Genomic DNA, 18654 nt, shown 5'->3' with positions numbered 1-18654 from the left:
TTGAAAAATGCTGAAGCTACCTATCAGAGGTGTACGTGGATAACATGATTGTCAAGTCCAAAGAAAGAGAACGCCACTACACCACCTTGAAGAAATTCTTTCAACGGATCAGAGAATATAAATTGAGGTTAAACCCACAGAAATACACCTTTGGCGTAACGGCAAGGAAAATGCTAGGCTTTCTGATCACATAGAGGGGCATCGAAGTAGATCCTTCCAAAATCAAGGCCATCCTAGAAAATGCCACCACCAAGGATTGAAAATGAGGTGTGACGCTTTCTGGGTAAAGTGCAATTCGTAAGACGGTTTATTTCCAAATTAACCTTGACTTGTGAACCACTATTTGGTCTCCTGAAAAAAGGGAAAAAATTTCGATGGGATGATCGATGTCAATTTGCCTTTGAGCAGGTTAAACAATACCTCCAGAATCCACCTGTGTTATCACTACCAGAGCTGGGGAAGCCTTTGATTCTGTATTTGTCAGTGACAGACACGATATAGACGTCCCCGAACGTCCTGTGAGGGAAATCCGGATTTGTTCGTTTGGGGCTCATTACAGTTCGGACTCAAATTGTCACGGTTCTTAATCTGATCTCACAATGTGCAATGTGAGATTGATAAATCAACAAAGAGTCCAAATTCGGTAAATCATTTTTTGGAAAACAGATTTTTAGAAAGAAGTGTCAAACATGAACTGCTTTGCCAGATATAGAGTCGCCACCTAAATATTTATTTTGGGGGAATTTAGGAAACCCTGACTCATTGCCTAAGGCCACATGTCCGTCATCACCAAAGTTGCATCGACTCGGGAACTTGGGTACGATTGGGGAAGGTCAGCTATGAGCACCCTCGCTCGCCCGATCAAAGATCGGCCTCTACTAACCATGATATCGATTTTTTGAAAACATTATGTGCTTTTATTTTGGTTTATTAGCCTAGAATTACTACGTGATGCGCACAACACACAAGTATAGACTAGATCGCCTAATTTGGAACAAAGCATTGCATATCCGTTTGTTTGGAAAATAGTTTGAGGTTCGCTACTCGCAAGTAGGCTAAAACACGGATTTCGATGAATTGTTCCAATTCAAGCAATCCAACCTTCACCCACAGGCAACCAGGCAGTTATATCACATAAGCACATATCCTCATGGTAAGCATGCTATCATGGCAACATTCACACATATGCAAGGATGCTAAAGCATAAATGCTTACCGAGTACTCCAAGCCAAAATAGAAACTAGTTAGTAATCAAATGCATGATCCTAGTTCATGTTAGCAATGGCTAATGCAACGCATACAGAATGCAATTAGGACAGGCTCGGCTAGCCTAAAGATGGCATATGAAATGCAACAGATAACATGTATTCAACTTGGAATTGAAATACGATGCAGTTAGTATGATGTGCCAAGCCCGGTGCATGCAATACAGGTGAATGGATGCACGCATGCATAACATAAGGTATGCTAATTTAAATATGCCCTAATACTAACCATTGAAAGCAGGTAAGTAAAAGGGAGAGAGAAGTGGGGGTTAGAAGACATACACACACTCACACACACTTATTACATAATTGCCCTCGCTCGGAGGGTCTGAAAGAATAATACAGACCGAATAACGAACCAACTATCCTAGCTAATTATTATTACAAAACTTCTAATTAATTAACAAATTAGTTACAAAAATAGCCTAAATATGAAACTAAAAGAGACCGCCGCAGCTCTGCCTCGGAATGCGTGGATGATGCATGCTCGATTTGCCTTGCCCGGAGCCCGCTGCCATGCCATTGTTGCCTCTGTTTGCATTGTCCTATACCTTTGAGGACTGTGAAAACCCTGGAGATGCCTCTGAATTGCTCCCTGAGCATTGTGAGATGCCACCGACCAAGGCATAAGATCACCGACCATTGATAAATGGTCATTGACTAATTGTTGAGCCATCGGCTAATTATTTTTGGTCGGTCGGCACTGTAGGTAGCCGGTCAGCCAAATCTTCCTGCAGAATCCTGTTTTGACAACAGCAGAGGACAGACAAGGCATGGCATGGAATTTTCAAGCAAATGTGTGCATGTCCACTTTCCCTATCATGCTATGGACTCAAGGGGATGTGGACCTCGGTACTCAGGCCACCAATCACGCATTTTGATGCATGATGACCAAAAGTACCAAGCTTGCAAGTCAATGTAAATGAATGCAACAAAAACGCATGAGTGCTACATGCCCTATCATGTTGAGATCAAAGGCATCGACGACTGAGGATTGAGACGTGTTTCGTCACTTTGAGTACGAACACATTTCATTCCTCATGCTTGGTTTGACACCCCAAACCAAGCAAAATGTAATGCATGTATGCAACGTGGCTCAAGTATGTACATGATGCTAAGGTACAAAACATGCCAAATGCAATGTAACCTATCATGCAAGTGTACAATGTGCCAAGCATGCAATGCTACAATGTAATCTAGATAGGCAACTAGGCAAAGTGATAAGCATGTAACAATGCACTAACTACAAGGATGCAACAATCATACAATGTAATGAACATGTTACAAGATGCAAATGCATGATCCATGGATCTACACTAAGATGGAGGAACCTCAGCCACACCCCAAAACAGTGGCCAAAAGTACTAAAATGATGATGCCAATCATGCAAAATAAACATGCAAACCAATGAGCCTAAGGCTAAGGTATGAAAGGCAAGTTTCAAGAGCACTCACATGATGACAAACATGGATGCTTGACTAACATATTAAGCTCTGAAAATGTATAGAGGATGACGCCAAATCAACCATGTCATGCAAGTAAGGCATGCAACCATGACCAAAACTTGAGGCCAACAAAGGGGTCCAAACCATAGCTATGTCAACCAAACCCCAAAGGACCAAAATGACTTAAAGCAGTCCTAAGGCACTCCAAAACAAGACTAAAGCATGCATAGATCATGGTCAAGACATGCTAAGAAATGGATGCAAAACAAAGAGGGATTTAGGGCCACAAAGAGGGCACTCTATTACAACCACCCCAACCACACGTGGCATGGGCTAACCAATGCAAAATCAGAGTTTTAACATGCAAAATAAGCCCCCAAAACCCACTGATATGGCAGCCCAAAGACTAAACATGGTATCATACACAATGACCAACTCTTGAGGCACAAAACTACAACACTTTTAGAAAGAGAGCCAAATACAAGTGCACAAGCATGAATTATGGACTGGAATATGGTTTCCAATGATGCCAAATCATGAGAATAAGCTAAGTAAAGCATGCTAATGACCCACACACTCAAGGCTCACAAATCAAAATACAAAGGGGCTATACCAATGGCAAACATGATCAAATCAATACTCAACAGACCTCAAGCATGATGAAATATAACCAAAAGCTTCACAAAGCTAGGCAAAAACATGCAAGCATGATGGTCTAATGGCAAGATGCATTTCTAGGCAAAATAGAGGAATACAAGGCAAGTATATTATGCATGCAAGGGGGCATTAATCCGACCAAAAACAGAGGTATATTATGACCAAATATCACCCAAAAACCTCTGAAATGGAGCCAAAAACAACTAAGCATGCATGCTACCCTTATGAGCCAAAAACATAAACAAATGAGACACAAAGGGAGAGGGGTGTCCCTCCCCTATGAAAGACCTCAAAATCTCTTCTTCACAATTTCAGTGGTGAGAAGGCCAATGCACAAAGGTTCCCAAAGCTCAACAAAGAAAGCACAAAAAGGGCCAAACAAGGCCTAAGAGGGGGAGGTCGACCCCCAACACCAAAATAACCTTAATGAAGTATCTTAAATACAAAAAAAAATAGAACTTTTATATGTTATATACAAAGCTCAAAACAGCATGCAAAGGGGGTTAAAATCTAGTGCAAGAATGGGAAATATAAAGCAATAGTGTTACCCTTGGAGAACACTTCAAGAACAGCAAGTCTAGCCCCTTCTTCTGATCAAAACCAGCTCAAAACTCCAAGAACAAACTCTCAAGACCTCAATAACCCAAGTATGGTGTAATACTAGGTGCCTTAGTGCAAAACTAAGAACAAAACACCCTTTTAAGCCCTCTAACACACACAAATGAAGAGAGCGAGGGAGATATATAGAGAGAGTAATGTATATATGCTATATAACTCTGATTTTGCTGAACCTCTTCAAAGGAAGAGGAAGGCTCCCTTATATAGACAAGGCAAAGGCCTAAGCTTCCAAGAGAAGCTAACAAAAGGGGTCAAGGCTTCTCAAAGAAACTAAGGCAAAGGGGCCAAGGCTTCTTTAGGAAGCTGAGACGGGTGTCCAAGCTTCTTGAGGAAGCTAAGACAAAGGTCCAAGCTTCCCCAAGAAGCTAGACCAAAAGGGTGCAAATGGTGCAAATTCCTCCATACACATGTATGGAGGACAGGTCCGTGCACTCCAACTGGCACAACTGGCATGCATAATGCCTGAAAAAGGCAAAAAGGTGGTACCGGCTAGAAAAGGAGTCCATCGGCCAAATAAATGGTCGGCCGACCACACAAAGTGCCGACCGGCCATCACCAATGGCCGGTGGCAAGAAGACACGGCCGGTGGCCTCAAGCCATGGCCGGTGAGGCGTGGGGATGGCCAACAAGCCATTCTCTACCTTCCAAAGCAAAAACCAACAAGTGTTTGATCCAACCAAGCACAAGACAACCGAGTTAAGAGATCCTGAGGCGAGACGCATAGTCGAGACCTCTGGGAACTCAAAATGAACACGAACATGGATGATCACCGAGTGTTCAAACGGTGACGTCTAAGTCTTGAGGACTGTCAAAAATGGGATGTCTACACACGACCATGGGATGCATGCTCACTCAGGAATTTGAAGATAAGGTGGAGAAAGCCATCTACTACTTGAGCAAGAAAATGCTAGAATACGAGACCCGTTATACTCCGTTGGAGAAAGCTTGCCTAGCCTTGGTATGGGCTACCAGAAAGTTGAGGCACTACTTGTTAGCTCACTTTGTAATTCTGGTTTCAAGATTAGACCCCACCAAATATCTTTTTGAGAAACTAGCGCTTACGGGTAGACTAGCCCGTTGGTTGCTTCTCTTCTTCGAATTTGATCTTAAATATGTCACCTGCAAGTCGGTCAAGGGAAAAGCTGTAGCGAAGTTCCTGGCAGATAACCCGGTAGAAGGAGATGAGGCAGTGGAATACTTATTCCTAGATAAAACCGGTCTACAAGTTGAGGAGGAAACTTGGACGATGTACTTTGACAGAGTGCCCAATCAGTACGGTTATGGGATAGGTGTGTTCTGATAGCACCCGACGATTCCCATAGACCTTTAGCCTTCAAACTCCGGTTCAAGGTGTCCAATAATGAAGCAGAATATGAAGTGTGTATTACTGGTTTAGAAGTCGCCCTAGAATTAGGGGCAAAAAGATTAGTTGATATCGGGGACTCAAACTTAGTTGTTTCTCAAGCGAATGGAGACTGGAAAGTCAAAGAAGAAAAGATGAAGGTTTACCACCAGACCCTGGATGTTCTGATTCCTAAGTTTGAAAAGCTGACTTTCACACATCTACTAAGAGAGAACAATAGGTTTGTTGATACTTTAGCAACTCTATCTTCTATGGTAGACATTCCACTTTGAGTCCGAATGCGTCTAATTATTATCGAGCAGAAATACACGCCGGCTTATAAAACTATTGCCGAGATAGATGAGGTACAAGACAAAAAACCTTGGTACTACGATATTTGGAACTTCTTGGAAAATGAGATTTATCCACCAAGACCAAATGCCAAGGACAAAAGGGGAATACGACAAGTGGCCGTTCAATTTATCATCTACGGAGGTAAACTATTAAAAGAGGTTATCTGGGAATGCACAAGTTGTGTATTGAAGAAGAAGAATCAAAGTGCTAGATGGAGGCCATCCATGGAAGAGAGTACGGGGCACATATGAACAGAGTGATGCTAGCCCGGAAGATTCTCAGACAAGGTTACTACTAGTCCACCATGGAGGAGGATTGTATTGATTTTGTTCGGCAATGCCACAAATGCCAAATTCATGCCAATTGCATGAATATCCCGCTATCAAAACTGTACAACATGACTTTGCCATGGCCTTTCTCAGTCTGGGGAATCGACATCATCGGCGCAGTCACGCCAAAAGAATCTAATGGGCATGAATATATCTTGGTAGCGATTGATTACTTTACAAAATGGGTGGAAGCTCAGTTCTATGTAGTGTTGAAAGCATCGCATGTGGCTAAGTTTATTAGAAACAATATTATTTGCCGATATGGAGTCCCAAACGAGATCATATCAGATAATGGCTCCCACTTTAAGAAAGAGGTGATAGACTTGTTAGAGAAATACAATGTGGCTTTCCATAAATCATTTACATATAGGCCACAAACTAATGGAACCGTTGAAGCCGCCAACAAGAACATCAAGAACATTTTGCAGAAGATGGTTGAGACCTACGGGGACTGGCTAGATAAATTGCCTTTCGCACTATAGGGCTACAGAACTTTAATCCGGACGTCTGCAGGGGCACCTCCTTATTCTCTCGTCTACGAGATGGAAGCCATTTTGCCAATTGAAATAGAAGTCCCGTCGCTGCAAGTTATGGCTGAGTGTCAGATAGCAGAGGTGGACTGGCAACGAAGCAGATTTGAGAAGTTAATACTATTTGACGAGAAAAGGTTGAAAGTATTATATCATGTTCAGGGCTACCAGCGCAGAATTGCCAGAGCTTTTAACAAGAAAGTTAAGTCCTGGAAACTCAAAGAAGGAGACATGGTACTGAAAGACAACTGAGCTCCCATTCATGACCCTAGGGGCAAGTTTAGACCCAATTGGACTGGTCCTTACATCATCAAAGCTATCTGGTTGGGTGGAGCTATTATTCTCATGGACTTAGATGGCCTAAAATTTTCACAATCGATCAACACGGGTAAGTTGAAGAAATACTATCCCTGAGAAGCTCGCTAGACCGAAAAGCTGGAAGGGCGACCCAGGCAAAAGTTAGAGCATGGAAAATTAGAAATAAAGAAAAACTGAGTTCACAAGGTTGAAAACTCTAAAGGGCGACTTTGGCAAAAGTTAGAGCGTAAAAGGAGAGAGTCAATCCTTGAGTAAACCTAAACCAAACTACGTAAGGCCTGATTCTCATCTTTGGGATACGTGGGCAACTTCATCCTGAAGTTCGGCCGTAATCACCTTCAACTCAACTGTCCTGTCCATGTGTTTTTTCAGGTTATCTTTGTCCATCATCTAAGAGTTCGGTTGTGATCTTTATTTTGGAAAAAAGAGCTGGTTATAATGCAAAGCAATGGTAATCAAGCAGGGGTATTTATGATCTTTTAATTTAGCGTTGTACATCTTGAGGATTGATTCTATGCATGTCAGGTGGTATTCCTTTTCGAAAATGGTTTTGAAATGTTTTAATAAAAGTTGATTTTGTTCAAAATTTTGTCTTTTACAAATTAGACCGTTTTTTGACCAAAAGGAAAATTTTTAGTGCTCACAACTTTAATTTCATTGATTTCAACATAAAGTTCTCCAACTCTCCGATACAAATCAAAGTTGCTTTTATTACATTGAAAAAAATTGAAAAGAAAGGTTAAAGCAATAAACTAGGGGCATAGGTGAGTCAGGTGCTCCTGTGTCCTCTGCTCATGCTCGTAGAAGCTTCGGCCAAAGTGGGCCCAGTTTGTACCTCATCCTTGAGCCAAGCCAAACAATCGCCAGAAAGGACATAACTGAAACTAGGGGTAGGGCCCAGAAGTTCCCTCGTCTTCCAGGCAGTGAGGTACCTAGCCAAGTGTGAACCATGAATAGGGAATGAAACCAGGTACTCTACCTTCTCCTCTGGGCTGGTCTGATCATGCCCCAACTGACGTCTGAACCAGAAAGGGAAGTAGAACACGCAGTGCATAAGGCCAATCAATTATATGCCATGTTGCCAAGCCATGCTGTAATTCATCTCGGTCAGATTAAGCTAGGGGCAATGCTAAGCTATGTCAGCAGCAGACCTACTGCACATCCAGTTGCACCACCATCTCTCGTTGGGGAAATCCACTAGTCGGTGGCAGAAAAAATAATCTCGAGCTGAGTACTCAGGGCAAGAGTCCACTACCTTCAACTTATCTATAAGCCATACCTGGGAATGGTTGAAAAATAAGAGAGATTAAAGAATAAAGAGATGTATGTTGAGAGAAAAGTAAAAAAAGGGCTTTGAGAGAAAAATAGAGCACGAGTGCCAAGTGATGTGAGAAGCACATATGAGAAATGGTGGGAAATAATAACTAAAGAAGTAGTGGACTCCCCGCGAACCTGGTCATCTCTCACCAATGAAAGACATCAAAGCCCATCAAGGTCTCGGCCAACGCCAAACTAATGCAACTGTTATCTTCTTTCAAACCTTGGGCCACTTCGATCAACCGAATGTTAGATCTAGCAAAACTAGGGACAAGAAAGAAATAAACAAGTATACATAAGCAGAGAGCATGTTGTCAAAAACCTTGCCAGAGAAGGTCGTCTCTATCACCAATGTCAGAAAATCGATGAATCAAGCTGAGTATGTCTAGCTCTCTGTTGTGGGCTAAAGACTGAGTCTCGTGCAGAGTGAGCCCACACATCCGTCTCAAAGCTTGGGCGTGGCCAAAATAGGGCTGAGGCATGATTTTCTCATCGCGCTGAGATTTCATTAATGCCTGAAATTCTTCAAGTGTCGGGCATATTTCTTGTGCCCCAAAATGAAAGACATGTGTAATTGGGTCCTAGCATCGGGCCACGGCATGGAGAAACTGAAAACAAAGTGGAGTACGGCTCAACGGAAAAAGTACATTTATGCCGAAACCCCGAAAATTTACCTTTCCATGCCATCTAAAGTAGCTATCCAATCCGTGAGCTTCTCGGCAAGGAATATCTCTATTTGTGGAGGAAATTGCAGCTGAAATGAGGTTTTGGAGAAGAAATCATGAAGCAGAACCTTTTGTAGAAGATAAGGCTGTGAGTGGAAGCTAGCTGTCAATAATCTGGAAGTGACTTACACTGTCACCTTCTGTGGCCGGCAGAGCACTTTCTCTGGGCGGCAAATCCCATCTCTGGTTGGCAGCTCCCATCTTTGGCCTACTGTCCACCTGTGTGCTAGGCAGTGTTGGCAGCATGCGTTTTGTCTCGATCTTTGTGTTTTGAGATCTTGTTTTGAGTCTTTTGGTTTTAACAAGTGTATTTATTTGTATTTGAGTTGTTTTTGCTTTGTTTATCGAGTTGTATTTTGTATTTTGGTTGTTGGTCAACTCATTACCAGATTAAGAACATTGTTTCAATCAAGCTCTCTCTTGGCAAATTCAATTCCATTTCCATTTCATGCAAATATGGTGTTCATGATGCAAAAATGACAATATGCTTCATAAAAACTACAAGATTTTATTCCGATCATGGTTTTTACAAAAGAGGCGTACAAGTTTCAAAAACAAAATAAAACCTATCTGAAGCTATACATGTGCTAATGCTACCAAACAAGAAGAAACTAAGCAAAAAGTACAAAAACATCAGCGCCGATTATCTCAGGCCTGAGAGGCCCTATTCGTCCTCTTCCTCAGAAGGGACTCAAGAGCACTATCTCCATCGGCACCGTTGTCAGAATCAGACTCTGCCGGTATCATCTTCGCTCCCTGCCTCAAAGTCTGCCTCGGCGTCACCTCTATTCTCGGACTACGAGCCAGCATCATCACCTCCACTTTCGGATGACTCAGAATGCCAACTCAATGCCTCATCGGTGTCACTAGTCTCAGCATCATCATCGCTCAAAATGGGCTCTGAAGGATTGTTTTGGCCTCGGGTGCCCCTATCCCTGTCTCGATCGCGACTCACATCTCGACTGCGTGCTGGGGCCTGTCTCTCTCTCCTCCCTATTGCTGGAGGAGGTGCTGCCAATGTTGGTGCTGCTACTGCCGCTGGTGCCATCAGTGTAGATTGTATCTGGAAAAAAATAGTTGTCAACATATTAGCTACAGTGTGTGTATCAGATACAGGCATAGTATGCAGAATAAGTATCATGCAGAAATCAGATACAATATGAGTACAGTGTGTGAGTACAATGTATCAGTGCAGTTTGGGAAAGACTACGGTTGAAATACCGGTGTATCAGTGGAAATGTGATAATGTGATGCACAACAGTGTTAGTAATGAAATGCATGCTGAACTGCAAGAAATTACCTGGATGCCGTGGAGACCAAGCAGCATCTCCCTCCTTTGCACCATGCCCATCAAAGAAGCGACCAGCTCGATGAGGCTCCCTGTATATTCTGTGGGTGCCTGCAAGTGCATTTGGATGATCAATGTCTGGGTTAAACATATCTAAAATAGAAGTGTGAGGTGTAAATTGTATAGTGTGGTCCATACCTAAGATGTGCCTCGAACTCCGACATACTCTTGCCCAGCCTCTGCCGGCTCGATCGGAATCTGATAAGCAGTCCCAGTCGGCCGCCAACACGTGAGCGCAGTGGGAAGTTCCGGCCAACGGGTAGTCTGCTCAACGGGGGGAGCTTCTCTAGTATGGGCCCTGGTCGCCCGAGTCACTTCGCCTGCCACAAGAACCCCTGCTCCCTCGCCTACGTGTGTAGACGTGCTCGAGGACTCCCGAGCTCCGCGCGCCCATGTCACGGTTCTGAATCTAATCTCACAATGTGCGATATAAGATCGATAAATCACCAAAGAGTCCAAATCCGGCAAATCGTTTTGAAAAACTGATTTTTAATAAAGAAGTGCCAAACATGGATTGCTTTGCCAGATACAGAGTCGCCACCTAAATATTTTATTTTGGAAGAAATTTAAGAAACCCTGACTCGTGCCTAAAGCCACGTGTCCGTCATCACCAAAGTTTCTTCGGCTCGGGAACTTGGGTACGAGAGGGGAAGGTCATGCAATGAGCACCCCCGCTCGCCCGATCAAAAATCGGTCTGTACTAAGCATGATATTTTGTTTTTGAAAACACATGTGTTCTTATTCCGGTTATTAATCTAGAATTACTATGTGACGCGCACAACATACAAGTATAGACTAGATCGCCTAAGTTGGAACAAAACAATACATGTTCGTTTTGTAAAAATGATTTGAAGTTTGCTACTCGCAAGTAGGCTAAATCGGGGATTTCAATGAATTGTTCCAATTCAAGCAATCCAACCTTCACCCACAGGCATTTAGGCAGTTATAGCAAATAAACAGTTAGCCTCATGGCAAGCATGCTTTCATGGCAGTCAATAACACACATGCAGTATGCTAAAGCGTAAACACTCACAGTGTACTCCAAGCCAAAATAGAGAACTAGTTAGAAATCATGCATGATCCTAGTTCATGTTAAGATGGCTAATGCAACACATGCAAAAATGCAACTAAAATAGGCTCGGCTATTCTAAGATGGCATATGAAATGCAACTTGATAACATGCTGTTGAACACGTATTCAAGCAAATATATTGAAAATACAATGCAATTAGTATGATGCGTCGAGCCCGGTGCATGCAAGACAGATGAATGGATGCACGCATGCGAGCATGAGGTATGCTAAACAAAATATGCCCTAAAACTAACCATCGTAAGCGGTTAAGTAAAAGGGAGAAAGAAATGGGGGTTGGAAGATATACATCACACGCGCACACGCTTATTACAACATTGTGCCATCTCGACGGAGGGACTGAATAAGAAGCTAACTAGCTAATCTAAGCTAATTAAACTAATTATTACAAAACAAACTAATTAACTAATCCTAGTTAACTAATTATTACAAAACAAATTGAAATAGCTAAACGCATTAACTATTAATGTATAAAACGAATGCCTAATCTAACTAAGTAAATAAGCTAAATAAAGCAGTAAAACAAGAGGTTCTCAGAGGGAGAAGACTGGATACATGCTCGGTCGTCTCGTTCGGAAATCCGTCGCGATGCCCCAATTTGCCTCTGTTTGCAATTGTCCTCAAAACCTTGCACCAAGCTCCAGAAAGCTTCCAACTCACCTTGGAGACCTGTGGGAGGTTGGCCGACCACCTAGGGATGTCACCAGCCATTGACCGACCGCTTTCTGTGTTGAAAACTAGAAAAAGTGGTCGGCCAGCTAGTTTTTTTGGCTGGCCGACCAATTGTTGCTGTATTTCTCCAGTTTGCTGCAACAGAGAGCAAGAAAGGGCATGTCAATGTATTTGCAAGATATGTGTGCACAACCACCCTCCCTATCATTTCATGAGCTCAAGGGAGTATAGTTCTCGACCCTCGAGCCACCAATCGCACATTTCAATGCATGATGGCCAAGAGGCGAAGTTGCACAATTCAATATGAAATGAATGCACAAGTAAACACATAAAGCCTAAAACTCTATCGTACTTGATCAAGAGCGTCGGCGACCGAGAATTGAGGCACGTTTCATCACTTCAAGTATAAAACGTCTCTCGTTTCTCGTGCTCGGATTAACACTTAATCCAAACAACAATGCAACAACATGGCATACACAATGCAAACACCAACATGGCATACTCAATGTAATGTGACATGATCAACTTAACAAAGCTAATGACATGTGAACAATGCTAATGCATGCATGCACAATGCAATGCTACAAAGGCAACTTAGCAATGTTAGGAACATGCATACTCAATGCAAAGAAACAACTTGGCATACACAATGCAAATAACCATATGGCATGCGCAATGCAATGTAAGATGGCATACTTAATGCAATGAACAATAAGTATGCGAACAACATGTAAATAAACATGCTAAATGGACTTAAACCAAAAGGGGGTAGACCTCAGTCATGCCAAATCGGTGGCCAATGGTGATAAAATTAAGGCACATGAAGCATATACAAGCATGCACATGCAATGGCCTATCAAAAAGGCCTAAGAGCACAACTCTCAAGAGTGCTCAAGGAGTGACAAATGCAGAAGTGTAACAAGACTAAGTGCACTAAAATAAGGTAAGAAATGATGCCAAATCATTCAAACAACACAAGCAAAACATGTAATGGTCCTTGAAGCATTAAAGCTAACAAAGAGGACCACAAATGGGGGGTGCAATACATGGCACAAATGCATGAACCAAACATGGACAGAGCTTAAATAGGTCAAAACAAAGACCTAAACATGCTGAGGTAGGGGCTCAAAGGCCTAGGCATGCAAGCATACAAGCTAAGCCATAAGCAAGGCAACAATGCACAACACTTAAAGGCATTTGAAGCATGAAAGAAGTGGGAATATGGCAATGCTATAAGTTCTGAAATAAAGTATTAAATGATGCCAAATCATCTAAATAGCTCAAAGATAGCATGCATGAGTCAATAAAACGCAAAACTAGCAAGGCCAATTGCACTACAGCTATACAAAGCATGAAGGATATGGCAAAGGCGACCCAAAACAGTCCTAGATCACGCCAAAATGATACTAAAACATGCATGGAGGGAAGCCAAAGCAAGCTAGCATGAAGGGCATAAGGCATGATGCATACAAGGCAAATAAGGTGGATTACACTACACCTATTAAGACCAAGCATAGGATGACTTAACCAACAAAAATTAGAGTTATATCATGGCAAGATACCAAAAACACATTGAAATGATGGCTCGCAAGCTAAGGCATGAAGGCATACACAATGACCTATTCTTAAGGCATAAAGGACCAACCCTCCAACGCATTGAATAAGTGAAAGATGCAAGTGTATGGCCATGAAACATGCACTGAAATAACATAACAAATGATTCCAAATCATTCAAATAGGCCAAGCAATGCATGTTAGTGGACTCGATACACAAAACTAACAAGCTAGAATGCACTATAGCTATACAAAGCATGGCATGCATGGCAAAAACAACCAAAATCAGAGCTAGAGCATGCTAAAACATGGACAAAGCTTCTTGAAGTTAAGCCAAAAGCATGCTAGAATGACATGTCAAAGCATGAGACACATTAGGCTAATTCATGGAATTGCACTGCAAGTGCATGGAGCATGCATGGGGCTATCAAACCAAACCCTAACAGAGGTATGATATGGCAAAATACCACCAAAAACATGCTGAGATGGACTCAAATCGAGTTAGAATGACATGCTACTTCATGAAGCATACAAGACTAGTTTTTGACGATTACACTACAAGTGTACAAGGCATGCAAGGGGTGACCAAACCAAACCAAAACAGTGGTATGACATGCTGAAATAACCCCAAATACATGCTAAGAATAGGCCAACACAAGCTTAACAAACATGCTCAAACATGAAGCATATGAAACAAGTATTCAAAATACAAGGAGTGGGGATGACCCTCTCCTATTTAGGACTCTAAAACCACCTTTCCACCGCTGAAAATCCTCTGGATTTCAGTGGTAGAAAGGTCATGCAAAGGCTACAACAAAAGCCTAGAGGGATGGCTCAAAACAAGGCCTAAGAGGGGGTAGATCACCCCCAACAGAAAAGTGACCTTAAACAAACATTTAAAGCATGCAAAAACAGAACTCTTTGTAGTAGAAAGTTAAGCTTAAATCAGCATGCAAATATGGCTAAAAGCTTAAGCAAAAATGGGGGGTTTAAGGGTTAGAAACTCACCCTTGAAGACCACCTTTAAAGCTGCAACTCCAGCAGGTTTTTCAAGCTCAAAGCAACCCAAGAACACCAAAACCAGCTCCTAAGCACCTCAGCAACAAAAGGATGGTGTTTGAGTGTGTGTTTGTGTGCAAAAGTAAGATAAAATGACACTTTAAGGCTCAAAACAAGAGCAAAAGAGAGATATAGATACAAGTGTGCATGTATATCTCGAACCACAAATTTCTTAACCTGGAGGAGGGAGGATGAGCCTCCCTCTTATAGAGAACAAAAGCTAAAGCTTCTTCAAGAAGCTAAGGCTCAAGGCCATCACTCCATACATATGGAGGATGGTTCTAGTGCTCTCCAGCTGTGCCAGCTGGCCAAAAATATCTCCAAAAAGGTGACAAAAAGCAGCCGACCACTTTAAGTAGTCTCTCATAACAAAAACTGGTCAGCCAGGGGTAGGAGCAGTCTACACACTAAAAACAAGCAAGTGGTGTGGTGGCCGACCAGAAAAGGTGGCCCAAAGACCAAGAAAGCCAGTTATCCGACCAAAAAACTGGCTGGCAGGAGGAAAAGTGGTCTCCAAGGGGAAAAAATGATCTCCCAACCTTGTACCACCTTCCAAACAAGGAAAACAAGGTTTGTACAAAAAAAAACCAAAACGGATGCAAGACGAGAGATCGGGAGGCAAAGCACGCGGTCGAAAGCCTCGAAAACTAGTCTACTGGCATCAAAAGTGGTATACGACCACAAAAGTGGTCTCCCGGACCACAGTGTTCCTCTAGGTAGAGGCAACAAGGCATGGTTCAAAAACCACGCCGAATGAAGAACGTTAAGCGGTTCCGAGACAAGGCGCACGGCCGAAGGCTCCAAAAACCAGAAACTAGTCTCCAAACGGGAAACGTGGCCTACGACCACAAAAAGTGGTCTACGATCACAAAAAGATGGTCTACAAGACCTCTCCCTCCCTCCGGGAAGAGAAAACAAGATTCGGTCCACAAACCGAGCCAAAGCACAAAGAGTTCAGAGGCCCGGAGGCAAGGCTTTCAGCCAAAAACTCCGAAACCTCAGAACAAGCACGACATGCACAATCACCAAGCGCTCAATTGATGACGTCTGAGTCTTAAGATCAGTCAAAAATAGGGTGTCTATAGTTGCCCCTCTTTGACAGAACTCAGAAGTCATAAGTGAAGGGAGTGAATGTCAAAGCCTAGAGACGACCCATTTTTTACGAGGCTGAAGACTTAGACACACAGGCAAGATAATAAAGAGATACGCCCGCAAGCTAGGGCGAGATGCAAAAGACATGCACAAAGCCGAACATAACTTATGATCATGCAAAAAAAACTGTAATGAAGCAGTTATACACAATAAATGCAACAGTTTAAGCAAGCGAATTCAAACCAAACTACATCACATGCAGAAAGAATGTAAGAGAATTATACAATTCTCGCTACGTCTCACGCGGAGAACATACAATACCGTCTGGTGCGTCTGGTCACGCCAGCTTCAAATGAACCTTACATACAATATCGTCTGGTCGCACCAGCCTTAAATGAACTGTACATACAATATCGTGTCTGCAAAAGAAAGAAACTTAACAGGTACAATATAGTTAGTAACACCTGTTCAACGCTATATCAAACGTAGACACATATGATGCTGATGGAAAAGTGCATAGCAATGCAAGTGAAACGTGCGTGACGACGCAAGCAAAGTGTGGGTGCATGACAATGCTAGTGAAACGTGCATAACAATGCAAGCAGTGTGCATAACAATGCTGGCGAGACGACCGTGACAACGCGCGTAAAGAGTGCATAACAATGCAAGTGGAAGGGGTGCATGACAATACAACCTAAGTATGACGCATAACAGTGCGAAAAGGGGTGCATGACAATGCAACCTAAGTGTGACGCATAATAATGCGGAAAGGGGTGCATGACAATGCAACCTAAGTGTGACGCATAACAATGCGGTAAGGGGTGCATTACAATGCAACCTAAGTGTGACGCATAACAATGCGGAAAGGGGTGCATGACAATGCAATGCATTAACAAGTGCAAATAAGGTGCGCAAGATAGCGCGATAAAAGGCAAGCCAATGCAAGTAAGGTGTACCAAGTAGTGCAATGCGCAAAACAGTGCACAAGAAAGTGCGAATGCACAAAACAGTGCAATGCGCTAAACAGCCGATAAAATGCATGCACAATGCAAGTAAGGTGCACAAAACAGTGCGATGCGCTAAATAGCGCGATGAAATGCATGCACAATGCAAGTAAGGTGCATAAAACAGTGCGATGCGCAAAATAGCGCGATAAAATGCATGTACAATGCAAGTAAGGTGCACAAAACAGTGCGATGAAATGTAAATAGTACAGCAGATGCAGAGGGTGACAAACTCCAACCATGCTGGAATCACGAGGGGAGGAAAAATAACAAATCAGGCGCGTACACAACGCAACCTGAGACAAATTCCAAACACACTGGAAAATGTGTGAGTAAGGGGACACTCAAACCACGCTGAAATCGTGAGAGGAGGTCCGAAAACAAACCGTCCAAGCGCGTACACGACGCAACCTGAGATAAATTTCAAACACGCTGAAATCGTGTGAGGAAAATGAACACTCAAACCACGCTGAAACTGTGAGAGGAGGTCCAAAAAAAACCGCCCAAGTGCGTGCGCGACGCAACCTGAGATAAATTCCAAACACGCTGAAATCGTGTGAGGAAAAGGGACACTCAAACCATGCTGAAACCGTGAGAGGAGGTCCAAAAACAACCGCCCAAGCACGTATACAACGCAACCTGAGATAAATTTCAAACACGCTGAAATCGTGTGTGGAAAAGGGACACTCAAACCACGCTGAAACCGTGAGAGGAGGTCCAAAAATAACCACCCAAGCGCGTACATGACGTAACCTGAGATAAATTCCAAACACGCTGAAATCGTGTGAGGAAAAGAGACACTCAAACCACGCTAAAACCGTGAGAGGAGGTCCAAAAACAACTGCCCAAGCGCATACACGACGCAACCTGAGATAAATTCCAAACACGCTGAAAAACGTGTGAGGAAGGGGACACTCAAACCACGCTGAAATCGTGAGAGGAGGTCCAAAAACAACCGCCCAAGTGCGTGCACGACGCAACCTGAGATAAATTCCAAACACACTGAAAAACATGTGAGGAATGGGACACTCAAACCATGTTGAAATCATGAGAGGAGGTCCAAAAACAACCACCCAAGTGCGTGCATGATCATGCAAAGAAAACTGTAATGAAGCAGTTATACACAATAAATGCAACAGTTTAAGCAAGCGAATTCAAACCAAACTACATCACATGCAGAAAGGATGTAAGAGAATTATATAATTCTTGCTATGTCTCACGCAGAGAACATACAATACCGTCTGGTGCGTCTGGTCACGCCAGCTTCAAATGAACCGTACATACAATATCGTCTGGTCGCACCAGCCTCAAATGAACTATACATACAATATCGTGTCTGCAAAAGAAAGAAACTTAACAGGTACAATATAGTTAGCAACACATGTTCAACGCTATATCAAACATGGACACATATGATGCTGATGGAAAAGTGCATAGCAATGCAAGTGAAACGTGCGTGACGACGCAAGCAAAGTGTGGGTGCATGACAATGCTAGTGAAACTTGCATAACAATGCAAGTAGTGTGCATAACAATGCAGGCGAGGATCATCCAATCAACAATGCTTAGACTATGAAGGTACAAGGTGACAAGATGATTAATTAGTCGTCTTAGTATATAGCTCAGAAAAGGAAAAAGAAATGAACAATCACATTTTCAAAATTTCTCATGGTAGCTGGAGAGATATGAGGTGAAGATGTGATTGTTCTTGATAGATACTAGGTCTTGTCTTGTTCTTGTGAGTATTGTTGATTCATCAGGAGGTCCAAACGTGCTCTTGTCAGCAAACTAATTATACGTGGTTGGGAATATTTCTCTTATTATAATAATTGCTAGATAAACAAGTTCATGCTTGAATATGTGAATTTCTTTTCTGTGAAGCAATTTTCGAAACATTTGCTTTTCTTTTGAGATCTAACTCTTGAATAGAATGCTAA

The sequence above is a fragment of the Camellia sinensis genome, chromosome 4 (genome assembly GCF_055761805.1).
Source record: "Camellia sinensis isolate YWXY chromosome 4, ASM5576180v1, whole genome shotgun sequence".
Classification (NCBI taxonomy): domain Eukaryota; kingdom Viridiplantae; phylum Streptophyta; class Magnoliopsida; order Ericales; family Theaceae; genus Camellia; species Camellia sinensis.
The sequence above is the reverse complement of the archived record's forward strand: the minus strand, read 5'-3'. Positions refer to the sequence as shown.